A 6,657-nucleotide genomic window follows, 5' to 3' on the forward strand; every position below is an offset into this window, starting at 1 on the left:
TACGCTAAATAACCTTCCTTTGCACATGAGCTGGAATGTTGTTGGCTGTGAGTTCAATGTTAATTAATCTACAATGCATGTTAAATGCTGTTAAGCAGATATGCACCATAAAGTCAGGTATATGTTGATTGACTGATTGATAAAAGTGTGGCCTGAGGCTCTCAGGAACATAACAGGATATTTCCTCTAGAAGCAGTGATTCAGTATTCTCTCACTGGGTGTCCACGGGGACTTCATAGACCATAATGGCAGAGAATAATGAGAATCAATTGTATTCTGTTCCAATTAACCCCTAGAGTAGATCTTTCTTTGCACAATCGAACCAGAGTATTTAGGTGTTTATTATCCTTGATTTTCTGTCTCTGTGGTTTAACTGCCTTTATTGTTGAACCTGAAAAGTTACTCTTTGCTTTAGGGAGATGAGAGGGGAAAAAAGTTTTCAAATCTCTTTTATGAATCAGAAAAAAAAAAAAAAAATGAGAGTACGTAATTTTGTGCTCTACAATTCAGTCTTGGAATCTGCATTTAATTGCTTTAATTTTCCAGCTATTATCTACGTGGAGCTAATTTTCAGAGACAAACCAACTCATTTCCTAAAAGCAGGCATAGATGCACCGCAGCGGTCAAAGACAGCCAGTGGTTCTAGCTGATGATATCTCTTGAAGCAGTAAAGTGTTGTGAAAGTGTTTGTCGTTCAGTCATGTCCTACTCTTTGCAATCCAATGGACTGTAGCCTGCCAGGCTCCACAGTCCATGGAATTCTCCAGGCAAGAATACTGAAGTGGATAGCAATTCCCTTCTCCAGGGATCTTCCTGACCTAGGGATCAAACCCAGATCTCCTGCACTGCAAGAGCATTCTTTACCATCTGAGCCACAAGGGAAGACCATTCATTTGTCTCCCACTATGATAAATTTCATGGTGTCTGCTTCAATAAATTTTCTCTTCTCTCTCCTTCTCCCCGCCCCGCCCTACACACACACACCACTCACAGAAATACACAAGGTTTTGGATGCTTAAGACAATTTCAATTCGATATCATTCATTCCTTTAATGACCTTGTATCTAGCGTCTGTGTTGGACTATGGAAATCATTCTGGGAGATGAATGAATGGTTGAGATCCTGATGAGGTTCTCAGGGAACTCCAGATCTAGTGAAGCAGTAACTAAGAGAAATTGGGGAATACTGAAAGAAAAATAAGGAGGGAAGGCAGTGGTGTGTGCTTATTTCCAACCCCCTTGACATTACTGTGACTTGGCTAGATGAAGCTGGATGCCTGGAAGCAGAAATGTGTGCAAAGTGATAGTAGAGAGGCTGGGTATGTTTGCATCTGCGTTTTTGTGTGTGTGTGTGTGTGTGTGTGTCTCCTCAGCTTCCCATTTCTGTGGCTGCTACAGTATTATCCCTTGGACTGCAAGGAGATCCAACCAGACCATCCTAAAGGAAATCAGTCCTGAATATTCACTGGAAGAACTGATGCTGAAGCTGAAACTCCAATACTTTGGTCACCTGATGCAAAGAACTGACTCATTTGAAAAGACCCTGATGCTGGGAAAGATTGAAGGCAGGAGGAAAAGGGGATGACAGAAGATGAGAAGGTTGGATGGCATCACTGACTCAATGGACATGAGTTTGAGTGAGCTCCAGGAGTTGGTGAGGGACAGCAAGGCCTGGCGTGATGCAGTCCATGGGGTCGCAAAGAGTCGGACACGACTGAACGACTGAACTGAACTGAACAATATTATTTTAGGCAAGGAGATCTTTTAAAAAAAAACATGAAGCAAGACCCATGTGTAGGTCCACAGCTGCCCCTTTATTCCTCTTTGATTTGGAGTTCTTTCATGAGACATCATGGACACTTTTTAAATGTCACAACTTTCAGCTATGTTTTTCAAGATGGGCAAAACTCTGTAATTTACATAAAGTTACTAGCAATGTATCTTGTCCTCTTCTGCAGTGTCAGGAAATCCAACGATGACTCGGACTTTATGGGAAGTACCAGAATTTTAAGCCTCAATGAGAATCTAACATTTATCATATTCCTTCTTCCTGGCTTTGCATAATGTGATTAACTTACGCTTGTATAACATAAACTAAAGACTGGTTGACATATCCAAAACTTCTGCCTTGTGATGTCTCTGGAAGAGCCATGCTTCTTCTGGGATCTTTTAGTATTTTCCTCACTGTATGTAAAACTATGTTGAGTGAAAATAAGCCCTTAGACCTTGTCCCCTTGAAAAATCATATAATAACATCTGAATTTAGTCCAAATTCTCCTGCTTCATTCTAAGAAGTAAGATGTGCACACAAGAAAAAAGAAAGAGAGAGAGAGAAGAGAGAAATGGAGAAAGACAGCCTCCCAAAGAGAGACAGAGAAAAGAAACAAAAGGTTTGCAGCAGCTGTACAATGATCACAATAATACCTTCTATTTACATGCAACCTACTTTTAGGAGTTATTTGAGATGGCCTACAAAATTAAATATTAAATAATTAAAATAATGAGCAACTTTTTTAAAATAAGAAACAATAATTAAGGGGAGGTAGTTATGAAGCCAAAGAACACTGAGCAAAGGTAATTATAAAAACTGAACATCACAGTTTAACTCTGAGCTTCGTGCAACTAAAGCAAAAGTTGAAAATCCATAAGAACAAATCCTTCACCATCCTCTTTATGGAGAAAAAACCATTGCACTAGGAGATCCTACTTCCTCTTGAAGTTTGGTGTCCTAATAAAAAGTGCATTGTGTGAAAACACACACGCAAGACAGCAACAGACCCCCAGACATAGAGAACAGATTTGTGGTTGCCAAGGGGGAGGAGGGAAAGGAGAGAGAAGGATTGGGAGTTTGGGTTTAGCAGATGCAAGCTATTAGAGAGTGGAAAAACAACAAGGTTCTAATGTATAGCACAAAGAACTATATCCAGTCTCCTGGGATAAACAATAATGGAAAAGAATGTGTTAAAAATAAACATATATATGTACATAACCGAGTCACTTTACTGTACAGCAGAAACTGGCACAACATTATTAATCAACTGCGCTGCTGTTGCTGCTCTTTAATTATTAAGTTGTGTCCAGCTCTTTGTGACCCCATGGACTGTAGCTCACAGGCTCTTCTGTGCGTAGGATTCATTCTCCAGGCAAGAACACAAGAGTGGATTTCCTTTTCCTTCTCCAGGGAATCTTCCTGCCCCAGGGATTGAACCCACGTCTCCTGTATTGCAAGTGGATTCTTTACCATCTGAGCCAGGGAAGCAAATCAACCATACTTCAATTAAAAAAAAAAAAAAAAGAGTTTTTAAAAAGTGAATCATGTGAATCATTACAGGAGCCAGATTTAAATCCACGTGTGTCGCCGTACTACCTTCGGCTATATGAACAAGGCACAATCGCCTTCCCTCCAAGCATTATTTTATTAGAAGGTGGAAGGACCACAGTGGCTCTGACTCTCCAAAGGCATGGGGTGCCACGTGAGATGGTGTCTCACACACCCCACCTCTGGCTGAGGACTTAGCTCATGAGCCGGGGAAACAGCTGTGTCTGCTGCTCCACCAGCTCCTTCAGCTTCCACTGGACCTTGTTTTTCAGCTTTGAGTCCTAATTGGAGTGTGTGTGTCTGTGTGTGTCTGTGTCTGTGTGTGTGTAGCTCCATGGCAAAGGACAATAATTTCAATCCCAGATCACTGGTATCATCAAAGTCAGAAGAGGTGGGTTGGAGTTTATAGTCTGTATTTGTCCCCAGAGCTTCTCTCCCCTGGTTCACTTCTGGTTTTATTTCCTGTCTACGGGTCTTAATGACCCTATGGGATCATTTTATTCCCACTGCTAGAATCATAGACTTCTTCACATGCTTTTATAAATAAATAAAGTCTACTTCCCATAATAAATCCCTTAGTCCATATCATTCTTAGTTCTGTTTTGCTTGATCAAAATTTACCTGATACATGTCTCATGCCTGGAATTGGGGTACTGCCAAAATGGAAGCCTTAAACATGTGGCATTCTCTTCTATACTATATGGTGAGCAAAATCTAGGATGTTCTTGATGACTAATAAGCCTTAAAGACTGAGAACATTTCTATTGGCTACTAAAGAAAAAGTAATTTGTGTTACATAGTGGCAGAAATTTTGACAGCCCTATGGTCTTTAATGAGCTTCCTTGGTAAAAACCCACCCACCCATGCAGGAGACACAGAAGATGCGGGTTTGATCCTTGGATAGGGAAGACGCCCTGGAGAAGGAGATGGCAGTGCACTCCAGTACTCTTGCCTGGAGAATCTCATGGACAAAGGAGCCTGGCAGGTTATAACCCATGGTGTTACAAAAGAAGCAGACACGGCTTAGCGACCAAACAACAATGCTCTTTAATGATGTGGAAAATAGAAAAGATACCTAATGAAGTAGAGTGGTTGGCTAAGGAAATTTCTAGGAAGAACTTTGAAAATGCCAATTAATATCTTTTGGTCACATATGATAAGATATCCGTGGATACATAAGCTAAAATAAAGTAGATACGTTTGCAAGCAGAATTTTGAAGCAATAAAAGAGTCAGGTCTTGCTGGATCTGAAAATAAAACTAGGTCTTATTTCCAGCTTCTCTAGATGGCAAAATATTCTCAAAGTAAAAAATAGCTTCAGCACAAAGAACAAATCCAGGACTGTGGCTGTAAGGCCCTTTGTTAAAACTTCAAAATGATTTAAGGGTATGTCTCGTAAACTCTCTCAACTAGACCCAAAGGATTTCAACCAACAGAAGGGTGTTGTCTCACAGAATCAGACTCTCAGTCCAAGCTGGAGAATTGTGGGTATAGACTTTGTTTAATGTAATAAATGCTAGTAAGATTCATAGCAAATCTATAAAATGTTTTAATATAATTACACTAGCAGAAGCTTTGTATACTTGGATTAAAGCAACAGAGACAGGGCTTCAGGAAGCAGGATGAGAACACTACTAAACTGGAAAAAGTGAGTCATGTCTTATGGCAAAGGAAGTATGTTCCAGAGTGAAGAGCTTACAGTTCTGAGAGCAGAGCTGAGATGGGCAAAAAAATCATACTCAGGGAGACTCTAATTAAGAAACTGTTCTATGTGCCCAGGTAGATTTCAGCATTTCTGTGGACCAGTGTGTGCTGTGCACCTCCCCTTCCTGTTCTTATTAAATGAGAATGTCTATTTCAGTCCTTCTTGTATTCCTTTAACAGCATGTCATAACAAACTATCACCCAATGGGTGGCTTAAGCCACAGAAACTTATTGCCTCATGATGCTGGAAGTCCAAGATAAAGATAACAGCAGGATAGTTCTTCCCTGAAAACTGGGGCAAGGATTTGTTGCAGGGAAATCTTCTGGGCTTGTAGCTGGCTGTTCTTCGCTCCCTTCCCTTTGTATTACCTTCCCTCTCTGCATGCTGTGTGTTACATTAGTCGTGTCCCACTATTTGCTACCCAACCCAGGGTCTCTTCTATCTCCTGCACTGGCAGGAGGGTTCTTTACCACTAGCACCACTGGTGAAGCCCTCCTCCCTGTATGCCTCCCTCTCTGCATGACTGTGTTCCAAATCCCACACTTCCTTTTTAATAAAGTCTTGTAAGAACAGTTAGCTCTTGACTTACTTATTTTTAAATTTTTGGCAGCTTTGCCTGACATGTAGGATCTTAACTCCCTGACCAGGGATCAAACCTGTGCCTCCTGCAATGGAAGTGTGATGTCTTAACCACTGGGCAGCCAGGGAAGCCCCTTGCCCTTTTTTTATAAGTTATATTGAATTAAAGACTTACCCTCCTGCTGGGAGCCAGCGTGAGGAACTCCGCCCGTGGCAAAGGTCATGAGGAAGGAGGCTCGGCATACGCAAAGGCGGGATCGAGCCTCAGGAGTCCCCCTGGAAATGCTCGAGCATCTACCCCCAAAACCAGAGTCTGCCTACTTTCTGCTTTGTGCTCTCACCTACACCTCCGACTTTACAGGGGTCTGTCCCCCACCATCTCTCTCTTTGAAAAAAGAGTTAACTTACAGCTCCAGTTAATAAAGTTCCTGGGTGTGATAGTGTTTTAACCTACAAACTCCTTTGGAAGTCCTCTAGCCTGCCTGAATAGGTTTTTCAAGCCACATGTGATTGTTCAGAGCCTCCCAACTGTGAGAGGCATGAGATGTTCTAAACTGTCTAAATACAGATTCCTTTGAGTAGTTAAAAGATTGATTAGAAATTGTATTAGTGAAGGGTTTTTCACTTGTTGGGCCAATGTTTGCTGCTAAGTTTCCATATCCCTTACCTGCTGTGTCCCTGGCAGTGTATTGATTAACATAATTCGTGTAAGTAGTAGCTTTAATGTTTGTAACCTTGGACCCTTGAGTTAATTCTTTTTCTTGTTATAGCCCACCACACCTTTGCCCTATAGGAATGCAACTTTATCTAATGCTTTTGGAGGGTGGCGCCTGACTAATCACCTTTAGAGAAAAATAAGTTTTCTGAAGAAAGGGTCTTAAAATGTTTACAGGCCTCTGGGCCAGAAGATGATGCAAATCACCTAAACTTTTGCATATTATAAGTTTGCAAGAAGAAAGCCTGGCTCACTGCATGACTCTACCCCTTCCCCCATTATCCTCTATGCATAACTTAAGGTGTAAAAACTACTTTGGAAAATAAAGTGCGGGCCTTGT

This window comes from Bos taurus, chromosome 27 (genome assembly GCF_002263795.3).
Source record: "Bos taurus isolate L1 Dominette 01449 registration number 42190680 breed Hereford chromosome 27, ARS-UCD2.0, whole genome shotgun sequence".
Classification (NCBI taxonomy): domain Eukaryota; kingdom Metazoa; phylum Chordata; class Mammalia; order Artiodactyla; family Bovidae; genus Bos; species Bos taurus.